This window comes from Clupea harengus, chromosome 1 (assembly GCF_900700415.2).
Source record: "Clupea harengus chromosome 1, Ch_v2.0.2, whole genome shotgun sequence".
Taxonomy (NCBI): domain Eukaryota; kingdom Metazoa; phylum Chordata; class Actinopteri; order Clupeiformes; family Clupeidae; genus Clupea; species Clupea harengus.
Window position 1 is genome coordinate 29,082,587 of NC_045152.1, and position 10,000 is coordinate 29,092,586.

At 47.0% G+C, this 10,000-nt stretch overlaps 1 protein-coding gene across 1 annotated transcript in view; it reads left to right on the forward strand.

Moving 5' to 3' along the window:
• Positions 1-10,000, forward strand: part of rapgefl1 (Rap guanine nucleotide exchange factor (GEF)-like 1) — a 42,591-nt gene that overhangs the window by 6,880 nt on the left and 25,711 nt on the right. The gene's annotated exons all lie outside the window — the stretch shown is intronic.

Consider the following 10,000-nt stretch of genomic DNA (forward strand, 5'->3'; position numbering starts at 1 on the left):
CAAAAGAGCAGAGAAGAAAACAGAGAGGATCAAACTCAAGATCAACTGTGAGAGGAGAGGAGAGTAGAGGAGAGTAGAGGAGAGGAGAGGAGAGGAGAGGAAAGGAGGAGAAGGAGAAGGAGGAGAAGGGGAAAACAAAACAAAACAGAGAGGATCAAACACAAGTCGGGCCCAAGATCAACACTGTGAGAGAGAAGAAGAGAGAAGAGAAGAGAAGAGAAGAGAAGAGAAGATGAGGGGAGAGGACAGGAGAGGAGAGGACAGGAGAGGAGAGAAGAGAAGAGAGGAGAAGGAGAAGGAGAAGGAGAGGGAGAAGGAGAGGGAGAGGGAGAGGGAGAGGGAGAAGGAGAGGGAGAAGGAGAAAACAAAACAAAACAGAGAGGATCAAACACAAGTCAGGCCCAAGATCAACACTGTAGGAGAGGAGAGGAGAGGAGAGGAGAGAACACGCTGGCTGCTGACTTTAACGCTGGACCCCAGACATCGAGACGAATCGCGCCGGCCGGCAGAGAGATGCCCGTGAAAATGCCCACATGCCCGCATGCCCTCGGGCGCAGTGCGGTGAATAGCGCCACGTGACACCGGCCCTTTGATGTGATGGCAGCAGCCGGAGCGCTCCTTAGCTCGGCTTGCTATGCCAGTTTGCCACATTTAGCACGCTGGCACAAATGGCGCCGGGCTGTGGAACGGTGCGGTGCTCGTTGCCATGAGCTGATGGCCGTAATAACAGCCTTTCCTCTCTTCTCTCCTGCTTTCTTTTCTTCCCCTCAGCTTTGAACTCCGTTAACTCTTCTAGCACTGTCACTCTTGTCTTTTTTTTTTTATCTTCTTTCCCCTTCTTTCCTTTGTCCTTTCCTCTGTTCTTTTCTTTTCTCTTTTTCTTTTCTGTTTTCTCTCTCTTATATTTCCCTGGGTCCTCTCCGCTCCTCTCCCATCTATTGTTCCTACACAAACAAATGAAACTCCCCAATAGGACTCCTGAATGGAACGGCTCCATCCTTTCTGTTCTAGTCTGGTGTCTTCTGTTCTGGTCTGCTCGTAGAACAGTGGAACACTTAGTAGAACAGTTCTACACGAGGAAGCAATATCAAGGACCCAAGAGCCGCTTAGTCCCTCAAAAGTGCATTAGGTTATTTACCAAGACCAGCAGCCATGTCCTCGTGTGTGTGTGAGGAGACAAATGTGTTCGTATGACTGGAAGTCACCAGTGAATCATGCTTACTGTGGAATCTGTGTGCGTGACTGTCAGTCACCATATGTTATCAGCCATATTGTATGAGTGTGAACCATATTGGATCAACATGGACTGGTTGTGTCTTTCTGTGTCATTTGTTTTTACTATTAGTGTGGTGTGTGTGTGTGTGTGTGTGTGTGTGTGTGTGTGTGTGTGTGTGTGTGTGTGTGTGTGTGTGTGTGTGTGTGTGTGTGTGTGTGTGTGTGTGTGTGTGTGTGTGTGTGTATGCTGCAGTCGTGCTGGAAAGCCACAGGGAGTATTGGGTATCTCCCTCTTGCCTGACTGCATGTGGTCAGTCAGGGCCTCTATAAGTGACTGGGTGTGTGTTTTGATTGGCTGACAGTTTAAGAGTGTGAGAGGGTGTTGGTCTGGTTGCAGATCGATGCCAACCTTTAAGTCTCGGTGCTATCAGACGATGTCTGGACTGAAGACTAAAGGTCGCACAGTAGTCAAAGGCAAACACATAGACACACACACACAGACAAAAAACAACCCTTCCTCTTGGTTCGCCATACAGGTTCTCCGAATGGACTTGCTATGTGTTCAGTGTGTGTGTGTGTGTGTGTGTGTGTAAAAAAGAGATTTCTTTGTGTGTGAGTATGTGTGTGTGTGCATGTTTTTTGTGTGTGTGCATGAAAAAGAGTGAGTATATACTCTGTGCACTTGCTTATATGTTCTATGTTATTTTAAAGGACTGTGTGTGTGTGTTTCTGTGCTGTGCTCTTGAGGGGTATGTCCTGTTTTTGTGGGCCATGTTCTGTTTGGTGTGTTATCTGCCTGCCTGAGGACTAAGTGGCCATGTCCGAGTCTTGTTAGATGGTGATAAGTTAGATAAGTTAGAAGCGGCTCGCGCTGGCTCTCCTGGGGGTTAGCCTAAATTGGGTTAGCCTGGAAAGTGGGCTCGCACAGACACATTTATTTAGAGTGAGAGTGAGAGTGAGAGTGAGAGTGAGAGTGAGAGTGAGAGTGAGAGTGAGAGTGAGAGTGAGAGTGAGAGTGAGCGTGAGCGAGAGAGAGAGAGAGAGAGGGGTGCTCTGTGATGTGCACATATGTTTGTGAGTCCCTCTGTGAGAGAGGGAACAACTATTTATTGTGAGTGAGTGAGTGTGTGTGTGTGTGTGTGTGTGTGTGGGGTGGCGGGGTGGAGGGGTGGGATATGCAAGCTTGATTGATTGAGTGTGTGTGGTGTTTTCTGGTCTGGAGATGGAATGGAAAGCTTTGGGAAGGACTAGCTGAGTCCTGGAATTGGACCAGAGATAGAGAACAAATACCAACAGACTTCATGAAAGAACACACACTCACACACACATAGATACTCAAACACATACTCTCTCTCACACACACACAAGCTCTTTCTCTCATCCATTCATTCATTCATACACACACACACACACACACACACACACTGTGTCACACTGTTGATGCTTCTTCCTATTATGGCCTCTTGCCAGAACTCACCAGAGAGGAGAAAGCGAGGGAGAGAGAAATGCAGAGAGAGAAATTGAGGATGGAAGGAAAAATATAGAGTGTGAAGGAAAGCAGCGTGTGTGGGTGGTGGGGGTTCAATTGAGATAACGGTGCCATGGCAACGGGGTGTCTGTCGCAGTTTATATAACTGCACCCTTGCCTTGCATCGAGAGAAAGCTTATAGCTCATGCATAAACTCTCTCCTCACTCTTCATTTTTCCATCTCCGACTGATTTTGATCTACTCTCACCACAAAGGCACAGCTGCTTTTCTTTCTCTCTCTCTCACTCTCTCTCTCTCACTCTCTCTCTCTCACTCTTTCTTTCTGTTTCTTTCTCACAGTCTATTCTTGTGCTTTCTCACCCCTCTTTCAGTGTCTCTCACTCCTATGCTATCTCTCTCTCTCTCTCTCTCTCTCTCTCTCTCTCTCTGTCCCTTTCTCTGTGTCTGGGTGTTTTTCTCTAGTGTTGTTGTTGTTGGTTGTGTGTGTGTGTGTGTGTGTGTGTGTGTGTGTGGGGGGGGGGGTTGTTATTTCATGGCACATTAGGTCAGCCCTCAGTGAACCCTAAGGCTGTTGGGTTGGGGTTGGCAGTGGGGGTTGGCAGCCTACAGCTGAGACGTGACCCCTGACTCTCCCTCCACTCTCACAGGGTGAGACAGGGTGGGTGGGACCCCAGCCTCCCACCCACCCTCCCCGCCTCAACACAACCTAGAGGGGACAGGAGAGAGGGGCTGGCCGGGGTGGCAGGAGGAGGAGGAGGGCTGGTTCACGCGGGGTCACAGGGTTCGTTGTGAATGGGTTAAGGTTGGGGGCGGGCTAGTCGCTGGTGACTGTAGATGGGGTGAAATAGAGGTGTGGGTGTGACGGTCACCGGGGAGAATGCTGGATGTATTTATTACCAGAGGCTCCAAAAAGGCCATCCTTGAGGTACCGGTATATCGTTGATGTGCCTGAAGCACAACCCGTCTTGGTGGTAACTGATCAGATATTTTGGAATGTACTGATAACCTTTAAGTGCAGATTATTTCCCCCAAATAAAAGTTTGTCCAAACTTTTCACAGTATTCATTGTCCTGTCGCTCAGGTCTTAGACCAAAGTGTTAATGATACCCAGATGGTGGGCCGTGACTTCCATGAAAGATACATGCTTCTATTGCATAGTGTCACTGGGAATAAAAGCATTAGTAAGTTCACCTGAGGAAAAACTACATGTACCAAGTTACACCCTATTAGCTTTCCTAGAGATTCAATGCACATAAGATATTACACAAGTAAGAAAACATTTGATGTGCTATATTAAAGTATACTATCCTATTTAGCCATTCTCCCCCTAGAGTATATGAGTACATTTGGTTTCCCCTCCACCCTTGGTATGTGAGCTGTTAAGCTGTAAGGTGGTGGTGGTGGGATGGAGAAGGTTGGGGCTGTGGGTGTAGTGGCTCCTGCTGATGGATGAGCTGAGGTTAAGAGGGAGGCTGGGCTGTAGATGGAGGGAGAGGTAAGATGTCTGTTTAACAGATGGGTGTCCTTCAGTAGTCCACCACTCCAGTGCTCTTGTGCATCTGTCAGCTGTAGAGAGTATTTGACCCTGAAAACAGCCTCTGTGTGAGAGAGAAGGAAAGCAAGGAAGAAACAGAAGAAAAGGAGAGAAAAACTGAATCGGCCATAGGCATCACTCAATCACACCTTTTGACATGTGGAGAAAGACTGAGATTCAATAAGTCGCTATGTGTGTGTGTGTGTGTGATGTGAGATGTGGTTCACTTCAAAAGAAATAAAGACATAAATAAAGAAAAAAGAATGGAAGAAAGAGAAAGGAAAAACTATATCAGTCTTTGGCATCATTCGATCATCCATTTTGACAGATGCCGAGATATTCTGTGTGTGTGTGTGTGTGTGTGTGTGTGTGTGTTTCCATGTGAGTGTGTGCTGTGGTATAGACAATTCACTCTGCACGTGTACATTCCCTCCTCATCTCGTGGTATTTTAAGAAAGTGCGCACACACACACACACACACACACACACACACACTGACTCTCACACTCACACACACACCATGTAACGCTGTGGGATCATTGGCTCAGCCCACTCACAGAGGCACATGTACATGCATGAGGCTAACAATGGGCCCTCGTGTGTGTGTGTGTGTGTGTGTGTGTGTGTGTGTGTGTGTGTGTGTGTGTGTGTGTGTGTGTGTGTGTGTGTGTGTGTGTGTGTGTGTGTGTGTGTGTGTGTGTGTGTGTATACATAGTTGTTGTTTCTACATATATAGAGGGGTTGCTTTTTGTATGTGCTTGATATCTATCTGTGTGTAGTCTGTGAGTGTTTGTGCTGTTGTGTTGTTGTGCTGTGTGGGAGTTTGCATTCGCCCTGCTCTCCCACTCTTCTGCTGCAGAGCTGAGGGCTTCCTGCCAGTTCAGTCCCGCGATCCGCTTCACTTGAAGCCCTATCATAATGTTAATTGTTAGGCTCGAGAGGAAGGAGAGAATGAGACAGAGAGGGAGTGTTGAAGAGCGAGAGCGAGAGAGAGCGAGAGAGAGCGAGAGAGAGCGAGAGAGAGCGAGAGAGAGGGAGAGAGAGGGAGAGAGAGGGAGAGGGAGAGATGGAGAGGGAGAGGGAGAGATGGAGAGAGAAGAGGATAGATCGAGAATGCTGGGAAGAGAGAGGGGAAAGAGATGGCTGAACATACCCTCGCCATTGAAAACACAAGGCAAACCTGGCGAGCTCGAGAAGACCGACTATGCACTCACTGTAGCAATGGGGAAGTGGGGGATGAGTTCCATTTTCTGACTGAATGTAACAAATACAAACGCATTAGGGAAACATACTCCTCAAGGGTAGGAGACGTTTGCCCTGAGTGTACAAAAATAAATAAGAGGGGAAAAAAAAGGTTGTTTCCTGCTGGGTGAAATAGATAGCCTCCCAGTATCTCCACTCCTGCTACAGCGTGAGAGAGAACACCACATGACTGTCAATAGCAAATAATGCATTAACGCTTTTTGTTGCACTGGAGAAGGAGGAGAAGAGGAGAAGTGGAGGAGTGGGTGTTCACGTTTTGTTTGTTTTTTCTCTTTTATTTTCTGTTCATTATGTAAGTGGTCATTTTTTTTTAAGTTATATCTTATGCTTTGGCAATATCGTACTTCCAGAAATTCCAATAAAGTTGATAGCCAATTCCATTTTGAATTCTGTCAGAGATGGTTAGAACTGATGGTTAGATGGTGAGAAGGAAAGAAGGAGAGCAGTGCGCCTGTGTGTGTGTGTGTGTGTGTGTGTGTGTGTGTGTGTGTGTGTGTGCGTGTGCTTCACACAACTTTATACTGAGCAATGGGAAGATCACAGGACGTATAGACAGAGAGAGAGGGAGAGAGACGGAGGCAGAGGGAGAAAGAGATGGAGGCCCAGAAATAGAGGAGGGAGGAGGCAAGGAGATAAACACATAAGATCTGTCAGGAGAAGAAGTGTAGAGGGAGAAAAAGGAGAGAAGGAGATACTGTGAGAGAGATGGAGGAGGAGGAGGAGGAGAAGGAAGAGAAGAGAAGAGAAGAGAGTGGGTGTTACCCGGTGGTCACGCTGACAACTCTAAAGGGACAGATCAGAGCTGAAGTGCTAATTACCTGCTTTTATACATCCTCTCAATCTCTCCCTCCCTCCCGCTCTCACTGTTTTGCTCTCCTTCTGCAATTTTCTCCCTCCCTCCCTTTCTCTCCTTTCGTCTCCTTCCCTCTCTGCCTCTCTGTCTTCTGCTATCTTCACTCCCCTCTTCCATTCCAGTGAATCAGTGCATTTTTGCTCTCCCTTGTTTCCCTCTCTTTTCTTCTCTCTCCCAATCTATGCCTCCCTTTTCTCTTTCTCTTTTCTCTCTCTCTCTGTCTCTCTCTCTCTCTGTGTTGTGGTGCTATCCTTTCTCGCCCGGGGTTTCCACTTTTGCATCTCATTTGCCTGCTGTGGTGCTGCGTCTCAGAGCCACAGTAACCCACATCCACTCTCCCCCTATTCCATCGCTTCCTCACTTCCTTCTCTCTCTCTCTCTCTCTCTCCCCTTCTCTCCCCTTCTCTCCCCTTCTCTCCCCCTTTCATCCTCTTTAGTCTGCTGCCCTGGCTGGCACTTCTTTTTCTGCCCCCCCCCTCTTTCACGCTCGCCCACATGGGCTTTGTCACACTGCAGCCACTCAACGCTCCGTTACCCTGGCAACGCCGGGAAATCTGCGGCGGCAAAGAGTGGACAGCCCCCTGCAGACACACCCACTGCAGTGTGCACGCACATACGCACGCACATACGCACGCACGCACGCACGCACGCACGCACGCACGCACGCACGCACGCACGCACGCACGCACGCACGCACATACACACACACATTTCTGCTTGCATGCAAACGATCTGCATGAGCATGTGCGCACAAGCAGTTACACACATGAAAACTCAAAACAAACACACACATACACTCACACTCTCTCTCACACACACACACACACACACACACACACACACACACACACACACACACACACACACACACACACACACACTCAACTCACAAATACAAATCAACCATACCAAACACGCATACATTTATATATATATTATTTATTATTTATATATATATTTATTATTTATATATACAGTATATCGTCAAACTCATTGCAGTGCACATAAGCCCACATGCATACAGGCAAAGCCACATACTTGCATACATTGTCTTATATGCATGCACACACATTAGGCATCTCGAAATTAGACATCTAAAATGTATGTGTGTATGTGCATGTGTGTATGGATGTCATCTTCTTTTGTTTTATGCAATACATTCAACCTTTATGCATGTTCCATATCTGAGTTGTCAGCACTATACAGCACATGTGTAAACCCAGAATACCACAGACCATTTGAGTCTGATTTGGCTGCAGCCTGCCCAAAAGGCTCGTCCCCAAAACGACACAAATACTCATCTGTACCCTGCACTCACCCCCCCCCCCCCTAAAATTGCTGGCTTCCCTCCAGGCCCATAAGCTCATCCCGAGCTGCTGCTGCAGCCTAAACTCCCCATGACGGCCCCCCACCTGCGGCCCGCCCCGCCCCGCCCCGCCCCGCCCCGCCCCATTAGCAGCCAGTGGCAGGGTGTGAGATGTGGGGGCCTTTATGAGGGAGAGGGACACTCCTGCCACTACTACTGCTGCTGTGGATCAGGCAGGTCCAGACTGGCTGCATTTATCTCCCTGCATCTGTCTGTCTGTCAGGTGAGGGAGAGTGAGAGCATGCCATGCCCCCCCCCCCCCCCCCCCCCCCCCGCTCACCTGGCCTCAGGGGTTACCCAGCATGCCGAGCGTGCATTCTCTCTCTCTCTCTCTCTCTCTCTCACTCACATACTGTCTCCCCTACTCCCTCTCCCCCTCTCTCTTCTCCCACATCTCTCTCTCTGTCTCTCTCTCTATCTCTCTTTCTCTCTGTCTCTCCCTCTGTGGATCTGTTCTCAGTGCAGTATGTCCCCTGTGGCATTGAGGTCAGTCAGTGCATCCGCGACCCACAGAGGAATTGTGGGATTGGGTTGGGGGGTGCTGGTGGTGGTGATTAGCGTTTTAGCACAGGGTGGGTTTTAATGAGGCACTCTGGGTAATGGATTTTTTTTATGGCTTGAGCCATGCGGACGCCCCGGAGTAATTTTCATGAAAGCATTTCTAGTTGGCTTTTGCGTATGGCATAAAACACAGACCCCTGGTGACCTTTGGTGGATGCCATGACCAGGTGCTCCTCTGGCCGTTCTCTCGTGCTGAATCACATCAAATCAGGCTGTCTCATTGACTCCATTACCAACCACTGAGATATATATATATATATTACACACAGTATATATATATATTTACAGCGCCATTCTGTTACTATCATGGTAATGGGATCCAGTTGAGTATTCGTGTTGCATTTGCAGTTGGGTCTTCAGGCAATATGTGCAACTCCTCATACTTATTTATTATTTTATTTGTCTGAAAATGTCAACAGGCAGCTGGCTGAAAGCAAAGAAGTAGTAGGCTTACCTTTTATTGGTAACCTAATTGTTACGGTTCATTGTTTCTGAAATAAGAGGCCTGACTGCTATGTTCCCAGCAAACTTGAAAAAAAGAAACTATTAAGCCATGGTTTAACTGCACTATAGGCTGAGTCCTTGTTTACCTGAAATGTGCACTTTATAATTTTATTTTGTACCGCCCTGTTTGGCAATATTGGTTTTCAATAATATAAAACATTTGCATAAAGCAAGCCAATCAACGTTTCCATGTTGATAAGGGCATTAAAATAAAAATAAAATGATGGAAAAAATTAATAAACGAAGGGCCATTTAGAATAGATACAAATTTGCGATTAATCGCGATTAATTTTGAGTTAACTATGACATAAATGAGATTAATCGCGATTAAATATTTGAATCGTTTGACAGCACTAATATATATATATATATATATTACACACAGTATATTTACAGCGCCATTCTGTTACTATCATGGTAATGTGATCCAGTTGAGTATTCGTGTTGCATTTGCAGTTGGCTCTTCAGGCAATATGTGCAACTCCTCATACTTATTTATAGAAACTCCACACTTAATTTAGACTTTTAGAATGTCTATCAAATGAATATGAACGTTTGCAGTTGATTCCTCAATGCAATGGCCCCTTTGTGAAAACAGTATTGTGTAACTTAACAGGTATTCCCTTTCTAGCATTAGTGGACCTGTGCCCTGTTCACCTTGCCATTAGAGTTGGAGCTCATTTGTGAAATACTGCATTGTTCTCCAGGTACTGCCCGTCACGCATGTGACCACAGAACTTTGTACTCGGGCGTCACACTGTGTGTGTGTGTGTGTGTCTGTGTCTGTGTCTGTGTGAGTTAGTGATTCAGCTTTAGTCTATGTGTGAGATAAGCCTACATGATGACACATCGGGCTGTGGCATTTCACAGGTTAACACTGACGCTCTCTGTGCCAGTAACATATTTGCAGTGGTGCCCAACTCTGATAAAAGCGGCCAGGTTTCGATAGATCAAAGGAAACTCCCCCGGTCCTCAGCTCCAGCGGATGTCTACTACAGGCAGGTCGCTGGAATTAATGAATGTAATGTTGTAACTGTGGGGATTTTTTTTTTTTTTTTTCAGCGCTGGATTAGAGGCTGTGGATTAGATCTGTGAACTTTGTTAAACTGCTTTTTGACAATACGCTCTGACAGGCGGCCCAGTCCAACTCTGATCAAATGAGACGTGTGAAATGAACATATTGCACTGATGGAGCAACTGCCTCCCTGTGTCGCC